Here is an 18,736-nt window from a genome sequence, read left to right as displayed (position 1 = left end):
CAATTTGTGCATGTTAGCGTGAGATGAAAATTGATCTGAAAAACACCACATTAAAAAGTTGTTCATCGATTTTATTCTGTCATACAACATGCAACAGTGTATAAAAACTTCATAACTGACAAAATTACAAAAATAAATACAGCAACACTTATACTGATCACTTATTTATGTTGAGAAACATACTTTTGCAAGACTAAGTATAATAGCTGACACAGACAATTTCACAGGTAGAAATAACCGCTAATACAAAACTTTCCATAATGCAAACACGTTGACAAAATAAGTAGCACAGGTAGCTGTATTTTGTTACGGCAAAGATGGCGCATGAATTGTGAGGACAAGGAAGGAAGCAGAACACATAAACAAACCATACCCAGCTACATGCACGCAGCTGCAACAGTACGCATAGTGCACAAAGATCCAGAAGAAACAAAGAGGAAGATGTGAGGAAGGCTTCTTTTACTCATCACATGTCATCCTGTAAGAGCACATTATGCACGGGCTGTAATCTATCCTCAGCCCATACATGAATAAGTTACATTAGGTGCCACATTTAGAAATCACTCATACAATGTTCTTGTGATTTCCCTTATTCCAATCTTTAACTAAGCAAGCATGACTGAGTTACGTAAAGCCTCCCTACGGCTTGGCACATATACAGAAAGAAGTGTTTCTATAAACACTGGAGGTCACGGACGGATGACTGACACATACCTCTTTTAATTATTTTGTCTTTGTCATTATGATTATCTATCACAGTAGTCTTTTGTAGAGTGAAACACTTCCAGGTAATACACTGTGTGCAACCAAGTGTGAATACCTGTTCTCGATTTCTACCTTTCTCTGGTGTCCCGCTAAGGTAACAATGGGACAAAGGATTATCTTCCCAATGTATGCGTTCCCATACAACAGGAGCAGTTGATAAGCCACATTAATGGTGCGTGAAATAAAACATCTGTGCTTAACTTTCCACTGCCGCTCCAATCTGGAGTAATTTTTTTTTTTGCTTTCTGTACACTAGCACAGGTGCTACGTAGTCTCCTTGGTGCCCAAAGCAACTCTCACACCACAGCAGGATGTCCATTTTTTTAAATTCTAAGCAAAACTATGGTTATGGGGGACAATTGCGAACTTATATTTTTGCTTTGTATCTTAATTATATTGTTGACCTTTAACTTTAGCCACTTCACTACTTTTCTGCAGGTGCAGACAGGCCATTGCACCAATGATAGGTTTTGAAAACACCAGAGCAGGGTAGAAAGCAAGAACAGATATTTATAATTTGGGTGCCCACTCTGCATTGCATGGATATGTTTCAATGAACGATAAAACTACTTGGTAGATAAACATATGAAAGATAAGAGAATTAAGCTCGAAGCCTACCATATCAGTAACTGGGAATTTCATGTGTAAATGAAATTTTGCGATTCCCAGTGATGAAGAAACAGTTTTGACAATATGTGCCAAGGTCACCAACTCACTCATGCTCACAAAGGAAACAAAATAAAAACAAGCAAGATTAAAAGAAGTTCGAACTTCCAACCTAAAGTGAGACACCTTGCATGACTGATTTATGTATTACTGAGCATAAATTACATCCGGCGCATAATCTGCTTGTACAAGATGACAAACAATGAGTTCTGTAAGCCTTGTGGGACAATTCTGTGTGAAAGAGAAATCTATTTGATCATTACCTTTTGGGTATGTGTATCTCAGAACTGGTGCTAGTCTGAGTTCTTACAAAGTAGACGTCATTGAATACTGTAATTCTAATGCCTGCCACTGCTATAAATTTCTGTTAGTCCCACTGTCATGAAGCAGTTATGTTCAATAATTAGCGGCAGTCACCGCTGAAACACTCAGTACAAAACACGAAATAAATATATGCAGTCGGAATGTAAATGTCGAACAAAGATATAATCAAGTCTACATTTCACAGAACTGTCTTTTTTTCTGTTAGTGTGCCAATACCAATTCCACATTCACAAACATTCTTGTATTGCTCTCCTGACAAATGCAGGAAAATGCACAGTTTTTAACAGAAGCCCTTGGGAAGACAGCCCAGAGTCGCTTTCACAAGAGGACTTCCCTTAAACTTTCGTCGCTATGTTGTAGGTCACTGTAGCAAGGGGAACATTTTGCTGATTGAATATTACTCGAAATATTTTTATTATTTGTACTAGACGTTTGAAAAGAGAGCCAATTGTAGAGTTCTTCATGCAGATTTGATATATTCCATTGGTTTTTGTTTAGCTGCTTCTTGAGTTATGTCCTACACAACAGCAAAATACATAGTCATATTTGCGGGCACTTTCTTGTGTATTAAATTTTCACAAAAAGCAGTGTGCTGCAGCTAACTCGGCTCTTTGTAGACTGCAAAGTGCCAATATCTATTCAAACAGCATGTAAAGTTACTAGAAGTATGCAGGATTAGTAGGCAGGCAGACAGGCCTGCCTACTAATCTTGCATACTTCTCATGCCATTGTGAAAAAAAATTAGAATATACTTCAAAAACTTTTTCTGACAATAGCATGAGAATAACCTTATGCACTTATAATTGTCCTATACTAACGAAATTTGGCATACATACATACTGAAAATATTTTGCGCCAAAAACCACAACACACACAAGAAAGACGACAACACCACAGGCGCTCTTTCTTGTGTGTGTTGTGGTTTTTGGCGCAAAATATTTTCAGTATGCAAGATCACCAACTAGCCCAGCAGTTAACTCTTCTAAAATTTGGCATACATACTCTTCAAGATATGCAGAATGCTGATATCTAATTAAATTGCAATCTGTAAAATTATTTAATGTGGCCTAATATTTTTTTTGCATAGTTCCAGTAATTGTACAAGCCGTTTGGATGGGTATCATCACTTTGCAGTATATAACTAGCTAAATAAGATACAGCATGAAGCTATTTCTGAAAATTTTATACACAGGAAAGTGCCCACAAGAATATTTCGCCACTGTGTAGGACCATAACTAAAGAACAGCAGCTACACAAAAATCAATGACAATTCAAATCTAATAAAGCACTTTATGAATGACAGTATATTCAAATCTCTAGTACAAATATATAAAAAAGTTGTTTTGAGGAGTATTTCCCCTCAATAAGTGGGTGTCAGTGTTTTCTACCAAAGTGTTAGAAAATGCCTTCAGGCATACCATGGGGAGCGCTATAAATAGCACACGCACGCATCTGCCTAAAAAGCCCTACGCTCTGCTTGCATTCATTAGTCATTTTTGCATTCTGTTGTATGTCACCATTTGCATCCCTTAACATTGAGTGCGCAAAACCAAAAACAGCCTAATACCGTATTTACTGGAAAAATGATCGCACTCGCGTAATGATCGCACCCCTAAATTCTGAAGTCAAAATTCGATTTTTTTATTTCTCGTGTAAGATTGCACCCCAAACTTGCCGCCGCAATATGTCATGTGCCAAGTCTAGCTAATAATGATCGTGCTTACCATCTGTCAACTGCTATGCGAACAACTCTTCAAGACAAACCAAGCAGTCTGCACGCACCAAACATTCTTAAGCAGATGCCCCATTTCATTCCTTCCATCACTTTCCGCACTTATATGACAAAAAAACAAAAGCTACAACCACACTTGCCTTTATTATGTGTAGGCTTTGCAATGGTTGTGGTCAACAATAACAACAAAAAAGGCGTCTTTCGTTTCTTCTCGTCTGCACTTGTGGGCACGCAACAAATCGCGAGTGGCAATGATAGCAGCCACGTTTACAGTGATACGTTAGAAGTGTACCCTATTCATTCGCCGAAGTTTGTAACGCAGCTAAGATATTCGCCCACCCTTAGCGGAAACGTGCCATATTAGGATAGTGGTGAAGACAAATGCCGCAGTTTCCGCAGCATGGCCGCCATGTGTTCCTATGTCAGAGGCAGCTAAGCGCGCCCATCTGTTTCTGTCCCCTCGAAGTGGACATGGCTATGTTATTGCTGCAAACTTGCCGATATTATTCATTACTGATACGGAAGAAACTGTTTGAATGCACGTAATGTACTCACGAAAAGAAAAAAAAATCGTGTTCGGCGCGTTCGGCTTGCTCTGCCGGCCACCATTTTTTTTGGTGTGTGTGTCCCGCAGTACATACAGCGGCAGCCACCTCTTTGTTGACTTGTTGTCATCCCGTTGAAAATGTCAGGGGATATATTTTTTTCTTTTTGTGGGAAATTTAGCCAGCATATTGATTGCACCCCTGAATTTGAGTCAATTTTTTTTTACAATAAAGTGCGATCATTATGCGAGTAAATAGGGTAACACACTGAATTTTTAGCCTGTAAAGGCGTTGTATACAAATGGGGGCAGCCAACTCTAGTGTGACAATAAAAAAATATTTGTTCTCACAATAATGAAACCAGTCATAAAATATATCCTACAAATTTGGAAATGAATGCCCACAGAACCTTGCTGATTGTCACATTAATTTCCTAAACAAGATCTTTTGATGTTTATAATTCCTAGTTCAATTCACTTTCTCTAGTAAATGGGCTCTGACCTAGACTATTCAGTGTAGGAGACTAACCCAGACCTGAAAGCCAATATTTAAATCTGAAATAAAGTCATTAATCCTACGACCACGTCACTGCTATGTCATCAGAAGCGTGCATCCATGGACATATAGTCTGTAAAATAATTTTTACATGATCTGTACTGTTCCTCTTGCACTAATAAATTAGGAAATGCATTTCCTATTTAAAGCACTGCTGTAAACCTTTGTGTTTGAGAAATGCAATACTCAAAAGTGTAACAAAACCAATGTGTACATGACACCTACGATGCCTTTGACATTCGTCAGTGTGACAAATAGGCACTGAGAAATGCCAAGGGCATCATAGCTTTCTTGTTTCAAACCTTGTATGCGAGTATATTACTGGTATCTTTGCAGTGAAGGGAAGTCACATTATTATCAGACTTATGAGGGGAACTCATGTTTCTCTAGTTTAATATTTTCTTTTTTGTGCTCCTACATTCTTTACTTTTCCAAAAATATTGGGTGTTTGAAATAAGTACTCTATATTGCTCTTAAATTTTTCTTGCACCAGAGCCCACATTGGGTTACATTTCTCGAACACTTTGCAGTGCTGTAGATTATCAATAGGAAGAAAAAAATGCCGTAAGTTTGCATTTTAGCCTTCTGTATAACAAGAAGTATGAACCTATCAATTACATAGACAAGTACAAAAGAACTATGAAAAACTGAGCATAAAGACAGACATGTATTATAATAGCAGGAATCGATGGCGAGAATTCTAATTGAAAGGAACCATTAAAAACTAGGCACTAAAGACACATATTAATTATATTAACACAAGTATTTGCTAAGGATTTGAAGAGACGAAAAGAATGTCGCTTCAGATCACTCCACCCCAACATTCATCCATGGTTCGATGAGTGACCACAGCTGGTGATGCGGTTTGGATAGGTGGAAGCTGAGTGCAGCTGTGAAATAGGTGGAACATGTAGAGGGTCACCAAAGGTTGCATGCTGGTTGCACAGCAGGTTGCCTCGATCTCCGGACTCACTCGACATCATGCGTTCAGCCTGGTTATACGTCGTTTGCAAGAGGCCTGGCCCAAGTGTGTGGCACGGCTTGGGTAAAATTTCGAGGCAACCTGAAAAACATAGATCCATATCTATAAGCAACAAAATATTCTCCACCATAGGGCAAACCTGAAGTTTACTATCGGCACATAGCAGATAATGAAAACAGACACAAGTCACCAGACTTGAGGTATACAGATGTGCAAAAGTGTAAATGAATGTGAAGAGCTGCTTATAAGACGGAATGTTTCATTCCGTCTTAATTTCAAGAAATACTTGTGTAACGCACCAAACTATGCATCATAAAAGGCATAGCCAGAAAATTGGTTCCTTCATTAGGGGGCCAAATTTTTCAGGACAATAAAGAGAGGCCTTACACCAAAAATTGAACTGCTTATTAGCCACTGCTCAGTTTATTATGGGTCATAAAAATGGACAAAATGGCCTATTAACTTTATTTTCATAGAACTCGCTTACAGCAAAAGCTGCAAATTTATGTAATCCACATATTTAGGGCTTGTGCTGCATGCAAAAACTGGTTTCAGGAAGATAAAATATGCAGCAGTGCCGAGAGATGAGGATGAACTAGCAAAAAAAGTCAGTTTTGGTGTAAGTTTATCGGCATACTTACTAATGAGGCAGTCCTAGTAAATTTATGCCCAATACCATGTATGAAAGTACACTGTTTCGTTTTTAAATTGCTAAAGCTTTATCAAAGCAGTTTTGTGTCAAGCAAGAAAAAAAATTGTACAAGTGGTCTCCTACTAGTTTCAAAGTTTGCATCGCATTTCGTCTAATCCACATAGCCTCTTGGCGGCTAAGGCAAAATGGATGGACTTGAGCATTCCTGCACCGATAGCAGGGAGTCTTAACTGCTTCGAAGTTAATTCTTTCATTGCTGAGTGGCTACAAGCCACTTCACTGAAAAATTTGCCACTTAATTACATGTATTTACCTCAATCTTTCTGTCAGCTTCCAGCCTGCTTGGCATCATCACGAAGGCTGCCAACTCCCTAGTGGACGTAGTCAGGACACGGTGGTCGCAGGACGCAGTGGCAGGAGCCGCCAAAGGCTTCGAACTCCCTAGTGAACATAGTGAGGACACGGTGGTGGTAGGATGCAGGGGCGGGAGCCACCAGAGTGTACCTGCAGCAAATTTGCACAAACGCTCTTAGTCCTACCATGTCACAATTTACAAGAAAAATTCAGCTGTCTGTGTAACATGGATACCAATACAAATAAATGCAAACAGTTAGGTCCTACAACACAACTAGAACATTGACAAAGAAGAAATGGTACTTATGTTTATGAAAATCCAAGCAATGAAAAAAAAATGTGCATCTGATTTGTGCGTGGAAGCTCAATGGTAACCTGAGCTCATACCATCAAGTGATTTGCTAGTCAACTGCAAGCCTCTTAAAATGTCATTGTATATTTTTTACATGCACTATGTTAAGCTGCATTAAAACAAGTTCAATATCTCTGAATATAAGTAAATCACGAAGCAATTCAATTAATTAATTCCAGTGGTCGTTAATGCAACAAAGTGCAAGCTCTGAATGAAGCTGGCCAAACTGGGTAGTGACAAATAACAATGTGGTTCTGTACATCTTGTTTTTCTGGCTTTCGCTGTAGCATTAAAATACACAAGAAATTTCACATTCCTGACTTTTTATTTTTTGAAATTTTTATTCCATAATGCATAATACTTCAGCAAGAGCACTAATGCTGTCTTTTAATCGTAAATAGTGATAGAACAAGAAATTTTACTGGAGCCAATGTTTGGCAAGAAAACATCTCCTTCTCTTTGTCGAAACATTGGCTCCAGCGATGCTCCTTGTTCTACGGCTCTTCATCATTTCAAGTCTCTGTCTTCCTGTGAACCTCTGTACTTTCAATGTTGTAGCAATTAAATTGTAATAACAGAGAATTAGTAAATGTAGCTGATGAAGAATTTGTGCTTGTTGGTAGATAATGACCGAGTAACTGCACAACATAGAGATACGGACAAAGGAGGCTTATGCGTGTCGTCTCCTACAGCCATGTTTCTCTCTTTTGGACGATTACTCTATCTAGATGTAAAAGTATTACCCTGTGCACAATAATGCTGAAATGAAAAAGGCCAGGAAAGTGGACACAAAAATTAAAACAAATAGCATCATATGCTAATGAGGTATGCAAAAGTGCCTGCTACGATCTGTCTCACCCATAACGTGCTGGATAAGATGGCGTCTTCTTCTGGATGTTGCCATTTCTTGAATACCTAAAATAAAGTACATTTCAAAATTACAAAGATACACAGAACAACAGCTTTGCAAACTTTGCAATCAACTCATTTCTGCTTGCCAAATATCTGCACTAACATAAGACTACAAATAAAAAGACCCTCTTTTTCATAAAACACCGGACTCAAAATAGAAAATCCAGTAGGAATAGCACAAATTCTCTACACAACACGGCCAGGTTTTGTGCGCCTAGTAGGATTTACTATATAAAGGTTGCAGCAAATTCATGCTTTTAAATATTTACAACCGTGAAAATAAAGATTACATAAAAAATAATAGCATTATACATCGGCTTATACTGTAAGCCAATGTGTTTCCGACTTGACGCCAAATGCACATTTAATTTGTTCTGTTTCAGCGCTTTTAAAGGGTTGTGTCTGTTCGCTCGTGTATGCAGCCGCCTTACTGCTACGAAAATTTCTGTGCTGCCACATCGCCTGACACTGCCATACAGCGTGGTAGCGTTTTTATTATTCGCTGTAATATACCTAAAGCGCTAGTAAATCTTCAGAATAGACAACTGTTTTTTCGACAACCTGTCTTCGCCAGCGAAAGTCACACTCGTGCTAGTATTGTTTCTACACTTCAAGTTACGCAGTACTTGGTATTCTACAGATTTTTCGATGCGACAGGCCACTCGTCATTGGAGTCGTTAAGAACGGTGTTTATCTATGGCAGTACAGCTTTGCTATAATTTCAGATGCTCTCCTGAGGCTTCCGTCTGCCAGTAGTATTTTCGCATACATACGCCCACGCATGCCTAAGAAACGTCTGCGAACTGCCAAGAGAAACGTGGCGCAAAATGTAGCCGTGCCGGAAGGGCCGATTACGCGCCGTTTGTAAACTCGGAACAAAAGCTGATATGCTTACCCGAGAGGTTAAGAGAAATATGGCACAGGTCACTCTCCGCTGGTAGTCTTTCGTATGCATCTGGTCGTCTCTGCGTTGCGATCTCCCATATCACAAGGAAAATGCAGTGCAAAACGCAACACTTCCGGGGCATGTTACGGTCCGGCGAGCTGCACTTGCTGGATGTCGGCAAAGACGAAATCGGCGACACGCCGCTGCTGGCGGCAGTCGTCCTCGTCGCAATCACACAGCACGGACAGAAGTTCCCACCGTAACTTTCCGCAACGCCTGGTTGCAGTCGCCCCTAACACAGCGCTTTCAGAACCACTCCATAGAATAAAGAACCACCACTCGACGACAACGTACTCGCACGAGATGCAACACAACTGAAAAATGGCGTCATGCTATTGACGGCTTCGGCTTTGGATCATTTGAATCCGTGCAACTAGTTTCGGTTCTCTTTTCTTGCGTTGAAACAAAAACTGTTTTGCTCACTGATAATTTTACGTCACGTAAGTAATGTTCACGAATGAAACAGCCGTGAGTTTAACACGCGTCTTGAAATACCCGCTACGTTCACTCCGTAGAAGCAAAATTTGCTCGTCCGAGTGCGGTTACGTTTGAAATATCTATCGTTGGGCTGTCGGAGCGTGCTCGAAGTGGGAAGACGCGGCGTAATTGTTCTTAATTTGCTTAGCTATAACGGCGCGGCTGCCCTTGATCTCTGTCGAGTGCAGTTTGCTCTGATGTAAGGTATAACTACAAAGCCGCCGACGTTACTGAATAATCAAGTGCACCTGAAGCTGCCAGAACACCGGTATTTCCTCCACAATTTCTTGCGACTGCGTTCCGCTGTCACCAAAGGCGAGCGTAGTGTTTGACGGAGATTTAGCAACACATTTTCCCGAAATATCGTTCACCGCTGTATTACGACGTGGAGAAGCAGCGTTGTTGGTCCTCAGTAAAATTTTCTGTTTATTGCGAATTTTGCGATAGCAGTTATATGGGTACAACCGTCGAAACATATCTGTCGGTTTTACCGCGAGCTTACGTATAAGGTCAAGTGCGATAAGATCCCATCCCGCGCCGTTGACTGCGCGCGTTAAAGGAAGTGTTGGAGGCTGAGCCGGGCTAGATGGGCGCCCCAAGTCAAGTCGGGATGATTGAAGGCGCAAGCCGGGAGAGGGAGGCGCTAGTTTAGCGCGCTTCTCCTCTAGCCGTTGCTCTAGCCCGGTCTTGCACCACCCTCGCACTGTTTTGGAGATAATTTCCGATGGATGCAAAGCTAGGAGTGTGTGTGTGTGGGGGGGAGGTAAGGGTGTGCTCAGGTAGCGCAATTTTTTGGAGACGCTTTGAAGGAAGAGGCAGCAGAAGGTTCGGTCCGCTCTGCTCGCGCCCTTCATCACGCCAACGCTGTGACGGCGAGTGTTCGCCGTCATTGAGTGAGATCTGTTGATGTTTACACGTGCGCGCGTGACCCAGTGCTTGCTAATTCAAGGAGTAAGCGAATGTTTACTGCAGTTTATTCAGCCGATGAAACTACGAACCTTGGTTCGTGCAATAGTTCGTGCAGTGGTTCATGCAGCATTGGTGTGAAACTGCTGTGTTATTGTTTTTATATTTCTAGGGGGTTCCAAAGCAGTGTTGCGTACACTAATATTTGTTTCTGGTCGCGGAACGCAACACACTGCGGTAGCCCAGTGGCTTTGGTGTTGCGCTGCTGAGCTCGAGGTGACGGGTCCAACCACAACCGCGGCAGTCACATTCCAACGGGGTCAGAATGCGAAAACGCGCGTATACCGTGGATTCCGTACACGTTAAATAACCCGAGCTGCTGAAAATAAATCTGCAGCTTTCCATTACCGTGCGCCTCATAACAAGATCTCGATTTTTGAACTTAAATCTTCAAAATTTAATTATAAGTCGCGGAATTACACTTACAATCGACACTGTTGAGGGCGCCTACTGAACTTGTTATCTCGTTGCTGTGCTCTCTTTAGTAGCCAATACTTTTTTTTAGATTTACTTATGGTCAGAATCCAGTGTGGCAAATCCAGGTCTTCCTTAGCATAGGAAACCAGCTATCGCTTAAGCGTGTGAGGTATCAACAAACATGGTCAAGGAAAATCAATATATAGAGTTCGAAGTAATTGCAGAACATGACAAGGATGAAAGAATGATACACCGCATCACAACCAGGACAGGAACCCGAGGGCCTGCCTAAAACAGAAGAGTTTATCTGGTATTTCTTCTCCTGCATTAAAATCTTTCTCTCGCCACACTCATCTCAAATATCAGAGGAATGGCGATTTTCCACGACGACTCTTCGCGTGCTATTGAGAGTCAAACGACCCATGCGCAAATGTTGACTCTTGTTTTCTGACTCTACTCACGTAAAAGTGGGTCTTCGGAAGAAAAAAGAGAGTCAAGTTGCCGTGACTCACTTTTTACTCTCTTTTTTCTTAGAGTGCAGTCCAGTGTAAATAGCTTGTAAATAGCCTCTTCCGTCTGTAATATATATATATATATATTATAATACCGAGACCGACTAAATTGTCCAGCGCTGTTTATTCCCCAAAAAATGGCAACGCCCCAGCTCATGCGCGAAGTACAACGGGGAAGATGATGATGGCTATGTACAAATGAAACCGACGAAGTACGGTAATCGTGCTTACACTAACTTCCCCCCGTCATGGAAACGGCCAGCCTGCCTACAGATTAGTGAATGTCTAAACGGTGAGTGAAGAGCTTCATCCGCGAGACGTGAAAAATTTCGGCATTCCGGCGGCGCCGGTCAGTGACGGAGTGTACTCGGCGGACGAGATAGTTCACTGCGGATGTTTGCTGCACAACAGTGTATGGGCCTATGTAGCGTTGAAGGAACTTCTCACAGAGGCCTGGAGTTCGGACTGGAGTCCAAAGCAGGACTTGGTCTCCAAGGTGAAAATGGACTTCATGGCGTTTGTTATCGCAGTGACGTTTGCGCTCAGCTTGGTAGCTTCTGTGCTTTGCCGGGTGATATAACGGCAATGTGTAACTCGGGCAGCAAAATCTTCCGGAAGTGACGCGTTAGGCGAAGAAGGTGCTAAAAAGAATTCTCTGTCGAATATGGTGGAAGGAGATCGTCCGTACACAAGGAAGAAGGAGCTGTAGCCGGCAGTGCGTTGAATAGCAGTATTATATGCGAATGTCACAAAAGGAAGAATTTTATCCCAGTCAGTGTGGTCAGGACGGATGTACATGGAAATCTTGTCAGACAGCGTACGGTGGAAGCGCTCAGTAAAGCCATTGGTTTGTGGATGATAGGTAGAAGTAGATTTGCCAAGACCACTAGTAAGGCTTCGGACTGCGCGGCTGTTAGGTCAGAACCAAGAACGGCTGGAGGAGGGAAAGAATCATCCAAACCTGAGGTTAGTGCTGGCGATGAAGAAGGGCAAAGCGTGACTATAGAGATAGGTTGAGTGTCGGCGAGGGTTGGCACAGTCATCCCTTTGGGCAGCGTCGCTGGATCTGGGGTCGTGTTGCAAGCAGACAGCAGGGCGCGGCCACGTGAAAACCGGACGATACAGGTGGCAATGAGAATTCCGCGAGAAGTACAGTGGGAAGAAAGGGTGACTAGGGCGTATCCGCCGGCGATCTGACTGGATGTTACGGCTACGTCTTCGTGACCAGGACGCAGGACTTAGTCTGCAGCGATGACCAAGTTCACGCATAAAAGTGAAGAGTCCGTAACAGTTGGAAGCGCTGTATCCGTGATATGGACAACTTCCTCTCTACATGAAATGACGGCGGAAGCAGAATGTAGGAAGTCCCAACACAGTATAAGTTCATGGATACACGTTCGAAGGATGAGAAATTCAATATGGCGGCGTATGCTGTCGATGAGAACACGAGAACACTGTCCGTCGGGGTGAATGAATGCATTATTAGCACCACGCAAAACAAGTCCAAGATAAGGCGTTTTTACTTTCCGGAGTCGGGAACACAGATCACTACGAAGAACAGAAACAGCGGCGCCGGTATCGATGACAGCTGGCGCGGGAACACCTTTGAAAGTTACAGGAAACATGTTGGCCGGGCTAACGGAAGGAATTTTTGAAGACCGATAAGCAGTTTCCCCTCCAAAAACTGCAACAGTTACTCTTCCGAGTGCTGGTCGACAAGATGGGAAGTAGGGCGAAGTGGTGATGTAGAGCGCCGGTAAGGCGATGGAGAACGACGTCTGGTCGAACGGGAACTATGAGGCAGATTGGGAGCAGCTGGAGGAGATGGAGAACGCTGTTGAGGGAACAAGTACGTTCCGGGATAGCAGGCGTCTGGACGGCGAGTGCGGTCTCTCTCGTGCTCAGCATAGCCTCGTCTTTCCTCCTGCTGGTGACGGCGGCAGAAGCGAGATATATGTATACCACAATAAAAGCAAACCGGACGAGGTGGACGCCACTGAGGGTAGGATGGCGCAGCAAGTACTCTGGTTCCCATCGAAACCAAATGGTCATAGGAGACGTCAGTAGGCACGGGGGTCACCTAGGGGGGGGGGGGGGTAGCGAAGCAACATCCGCGTAGGTAGGTGTGGGGCGCGCTACCGGAGCAAGATGCGTCGTGGGTGTAGTCATCGCTGTCAACTCTTGCTTTACGACCTCGTGAAAGTGGAAGGTGGGGGTTAGGGCGCAGGCAGCAGGTGGACGCCTTAGGTCGTGTATTTGAAGCTCTTCGCAGATGATGGTGCGGATAGGAGCACGTAGATCCGGAGAATGGGGAATCTGAGGATCGCTGCTGTCATGTTGAAGACGAATAGACTGCAGCTCGTCTAGCCGTTGACACATTGTCATATGTAAGAGGCATAGCGCACAAAAAGAAAAGCAGAGGACGATGTGCGCCGACCGGTCCGAACAGCACGAGCCCTCGAGGGGCGTGACCCGAGGTTTGATCGGGGGAGAAGCGGCGCCAGGCTGGTAATATCGACGTGGTTCTGGGCCAAGAAGGCTGGAGCGCCAGCTTCGCACTGGCGACGGGAGCCATGGAGGTTCGGACTGGCCCGTGACGCTGGCTATCCAGGGTGTGGCCGTCGACCTCGGCGACGTTCGAGCGAGGCTCCCTGAACCTGCTGCAGCCTGCCACGGCGCTGCCGGGCACTCTAGGAATTGGATCCCCCTTCTTCGGCAGACCAGCACGAACGGTAGTCCCCGGGGCTTCTCGTCGGCACTCGCAGAGGTAGCGGCGGAGCTCGGCGGTAGGCCTAACCAGGAAGGCCGGAGTGCCACGTCACCGACATAGTTCGGGGCGGCGACATCCGAGACGGAGGTGCTGGCCAGTCGGTGCCACGACAACAAAGCTTGCAAGTCGGCAGGAGCACCGACTGTCATCAAGAGCCGATGCACATCGGACTTGGAGTTACGTGCAACGACGGAACTTTGTAAGAGCGTTCCTTTTTGTTAGCGTGCATCCATAGGCCAGGGTTGCCGGACTTTCGCGCGAAACGCGCTAAGGACGCACGTATAGGCGAGGATAAGGACATTGTTTTGGCTATGCAAGTGTGGAGTACTATTTTTTTGCCAATTGAGTTTTGACTTTTCCTTTTCGAGTTCTGACTTTTCTATTTCGAGTTTGGGTAAATTAAAATCTGTTTGCTGCGCTCGCCTGCGTCTCCTGACTCCATCTCTCCCAACATCCGCAGGGCCCCGAGATCAGTGACACACGTGGAAGTGATGTCTTGGACAGAAGCCGGATTTTGCACGATCAAGGCGTTGAACGCGACAGACCCAATGGGCGCGTTAAGTTAGCGCGCTCCGAACTCCAAAGGAGCACGCTCGAGTGCGCTCGAGTGCGACGCCTTCGGAGCCTAACTTAACGGCCATTTTCGCCGACTGTTTTCGGGTGCGTGCGACTGTTTTCTGGCGAATGTTATGTTGCTTCCGCATCCGCTATTGCACTTCGCGCGCTTTTCGAAAATGGCCCCGCCGACCGTACTTTTGAAGTCCTTGAGGTAGAAGAACTTGACGCGCGGCGACGGAGGCAGCAGCAGCGAATTACGATGCGATGCAAGCTCAAAGCGCGCCAACACGTTGCCGATCTCGCCTGACAGCAGCTTCTGACGCCCGGCAGCGCGGCGGCGAGAGGAACGAGTGGGCAAGGAGAACGGACTTGCATTGGTTGAAAGAGTAGGAAACACGTCATTTTTCCGGAAGCCGTAGCAGGCGCGCGCTCTCGCGCACCGTTTCCAGGATGGTGCGCGTAGAGCGCGCTCCGCAATCACGCACCGGAAGTCGCTTTTTAGCCGTTAAGCTTAAAAGAGCGCGCTCTGCTGGCTAGAGCGCGCTCGAGCGCCTTAACTTAACGCGCCCAATTCCTTTTAATATGTGGTGAACGCGTTCGGCTTCCATCATGCTAGGGTTCGCATGGCGGCACAGAGCCGAGAAATCCTCTATGTATGGGATGTAAGGCTCTTGTGGAAGTTGGCGGCGCGTTCCCAGCTACTGTTTCGCGACTTCTGCACGGCCAGACGAGGAAGCGAAGATTTGCCGCAGCTTGGAAGTAAACGTGGACCAATCCGCGATGTCGGATTGGTGGTTAAAATACAACGTCTTTGCGCGACACCGGTCAAGTAGAATGTGACATGCCTCAATTTATGGGTGTCGTTCCACTTATTGCAAGCACTCACGCGGTCGTAGTGGTCAATCCAATCGTCGACGTCATCCCCGCGGAGTCACGCAAAGACAGAAGGATCGCGCTGAGCATAGAGTTTCCTACAAGTTTTTGTAGGAAACTCTAGGGCGCTGAGGGCTCCTCACAGTCCAAGAGGGCGCCGCAGGCGGGGTCGTCTGTGTGGTAGGGTTAGAGGTGCCGGAGGGGCCGGGGTTGGAAGTGTCCGTCGTTGTAGAGGTAGCCTGGCGCAGGCGGCGACCGCAACGTAGCTCCAGGGAGGACGGGAACGCGAGAGGACGTCGGGGTCTTGATGTACCTCCACCACTTTATAATACCGAGACCGACCAAATTGTCGAGCGCTGTTTATTCCCGAAAAAGGCAACGTCCCAGCTCATGTGCGAAGTAGAACAGGGAAGATGATGGTGGCTATGTACAAATGAAAACGACGAAGTACGTTAGTAGTATATATATATTGTAAAGGGGGTTTTATTCGGGTCGTAGAGGAGCAGCGACCAACGCGGCAACAGCAGGTAGGGTGCAGCCAGCGAGCGAACAGGGTACGAGCCACACGATGGCAATGGGGCTTTTCAGCCTGCCGATCTTCTTCGTCACAATCACCCCCGGAATTGAAGAGTAGCCATCCTGGCGACCTAGGAAGAGGTGGGCGGATCGTAGTACCGCTTCAGCCGGTCAATGTGTACAGTCTCTCGCCCTCGTCGACGGAGATCGGTAGATGGCGATACGGGTTCGACCACGTAGTTCACTGGTGATGTTTGTGCAACCACGCGGTAGGGCCCGTGGTACTTCGGGAGGAGCTTGGACGAAAGGCCCGGAGCAGCAACAGGTGGGACCCAAAGCCACACGAGTGAGTCGACGGGGAAGGGGTGAGGGGGAGGATTGAGGTCATGGCGCTCTTTTTGGCGGCACTGTTGAGCAGACGTCAAAGAACGGGCCAGTTGTCGGCATTTCTCGGCGTGCTGAGCAATCGCAGAAACAGGTGAGCATTCGGCAGGGTCCGGCCGGTACGGGAGAACAGTATCAATGGTGCTGGAGGGATGGCGGCCGTAAAGCAGGAAGAATGGCGAGAATCCAGTAGTGGCTTGAGAGGCAGTGTTATATGCGTAAGTGACGAAAGGAAGTACAAGATCCCAGTTGGAGTGGTCAAATGCAACATACATTGATAGCATGTCACCAAGAGTTCTGTTGAATCGTTCTGTTAAGCCATTGGTCTGTGGATGATAAGCAGTAGTAGTGCGGTGAATAATTTGGCATTCAGATAGGAGTGACTGCAGGACGTCTGAGAGGAATATGCGGCCCCGATCGCTCAACAGTTCGCGAGGGGCGCCATGCCGGAGAACGAAGTTGTTTAGTATGAACGAGGCGATGTCTTTTGCTGATGCAGCAGGCAAGGCGGCGGTTTCGGCATACCGTGTCAGATGATCGACGGCCACAACAATCCATCGGTTGCCAGCGCCAGTAGATGGAAGAGGCCCGTATATATCAATGCCGACGCGGTCGAATGGTTCAGCTGGGCAGGGAAGTGGTTGATAGGTGCGGTGGAGAGATGCGGGACACATTTGCGTCGCTGGCAGGCAATGCAGGAGCGCACGTATTTGTGGACGAAGGTGTACATCCCTCGCCAATAATATCGTAGGCGAAGCCGTGCGTAAGTTTTTGACACTCCGCCGTGACCACACTGCGGGTCAGAATGAAAAGCGGAGCATAAATCTTGTCGTAGGTGGCGAGGCACTACTAAGAGCCATTTTCGGCCGTCATTTTGGTAGTTGCGGCGGTATAAAAGTCCGTCGCGGATTGCGAAATGCTGCGCTTGTCGGCGTAACGCTCGAGGTGCCGAAGTTACCGGAGGCTTTGATAAAAAGTCGAATATCATGACGATCCATGGGTCTTTTCGTTGCTCCGATGCCATGTCCAGGATGTCAAGTGGTGAGATGTCATGTCTATAAGTAGAAGGGCTGCTGTCTGAAGTAACTGGGGAGCGCGAGAGGGCATCGGCGTCAGAGTGTTTGCGTCCAGAACGATAGACGACTCGGATATCGTATTCCTGGATTCGGAGGGCCCACCGAGCGAGGCGGCCCGACGGGTCTTTTAGGTTGGACAACCAGCAAAGAGCGTGATGATCCGTCACCACGTCGAAGCGTCGACCGTAGAGATATGGACGAAATTTTTGAAGAGCCCATACGATAGCTTGGCACTCTTTTTCTGTGACTGAGTAATTGGTGGAGCTGCGGGGTACAACCGGAATTCTGGAACTTCGCAACCGGACACTGCAGCCTGTCTTCATTATGCCCGAAGAAGGACCACCGCAACCACAACCCGCTGCCCCGGTGACTACCGTGGTCTACCCCGGCACCTCCACCAATTGTAAAGGGGGTTTTATTCGGGTCGTAGAGGAGCAGCGACCAACGCGGCAACAGCAGGTAGGGTGCAGCCAGCGAGCGAACAGGGTACGAGCCACACGATGGCAATGGGGCTTTTCAGCCTGCCGATCTTCTTCGTCACAATATATATATATATTGTGAGACGAGGTTTAGGCAGCCAGTCTCTTCTTTATTCTCCCGAGACAGAGCCCCACCACCAGGCCCCAAAACGGTGATGATGAGTATGTACAGGTGAGAATATGAAGCGTATGAATAATGCTCACACTAATTTCCCCGCACGCGCAAGCGGCCAGCCAGGCCGCGACTTAGCCAGGAGGGGAACGCCGAACGAATCGTTTTAGGCGCGAAACGTGAACGATCTCCGAACCACGACAACGATGGTCGGAAGAAACGTCTACGGGAGTAACGCGATAGTTCACGGGGGATGTTTGTTCGTTAATAATATAGGGTCCAAGAAAGCGGGATTCAAACTTCTCGCACAAACCGGGTGCACGAATGGGCGTCCAAAGAAGCACTTCTTCTCCGGGACGAAAGGAGACGTCGCGACGAGAGATGTCGTAACGTTGCTTGCGATCTTGCTGGCTGACTTCTGTGTTGAAACGAGCACGTTGACGGCATTCCTCAAGTCTCGAAACGAACTGTTCGGGCGTACTGTCTGAGGTGTTAGTTGGAGCATTGAAGAAAGCGGCGTCGATAGTGAATGTCGGTGAACGGCCGAAAACTAGGTAGAAAGGTGAGTATCCCGTAGTTCGTTGGATAGCGGTGTTGTGAGCAAAAGTCACGAAAGGTAAAAGTTTGTCCCAATTATCGTGGTTTGGCCCGATATACATCGATATCATGTCTATCAGTGTGCGATGAAATCGCTCGGTTAAGCCATTTGTTTGTGGGTGATATGCGGATGTCGTCTTATGAAGTGTGCCACAAGCTCCGAGTACTTCTGCGAGCATTGCTGACATGAAAGTCTTGCCGCGGTCGCTTAACA

The 18,736-nt window shown here is 46.1% G+C and overlaps 1 protein-coding gene and 1 long non-coding RNA gene across 2 annotated transcripts in view; both read right to left on the bottom strand.

Annotated features, from left to right (window-relative positions):
- Positions 1-18,736, bottom strand: part of LOC139047113 (uncharacterized) — a 117,303-nt gene that overhangs the window by 87,144 nt on the left and 11,423 nt on the right. The gene's annotated exons all lie outside the window — the stretch shown is intronic.
- LOC139061362 (uncharacterized) lies at positions 2,590-9,211 on the bottom strand. Its single transcript, XR_011515393.1, has 4 exons — positions 8,735-9,211; positions 7,786-7,842; positions 6,535-6,725; positions 2,590-5,650 (listed from the first exon to the last, which is right to left on the bottom strand). It is a non-coding gene; the product is annotated as an uncharacterized lncRNA (long non-coding RNA).

Source organism: Dermacentor albipictus, chromosome 6 (assembly GCF_038994185.2).
Source record: "Dermacentor albipictus isolate Rhodes 1998 colony chromosome 6, USDA_Dalb.pri_finalv2, whole genome shotgun sequence".
NCBI lineage: Eukaryota > Metazoa > Arthropoda > Arachnida > Ixodida > Ixodidae > Dermacentor > Dermacentor albipictus.
This window is presented reverse-complemented; position numbering and strand designations above follow the sequence as displayed.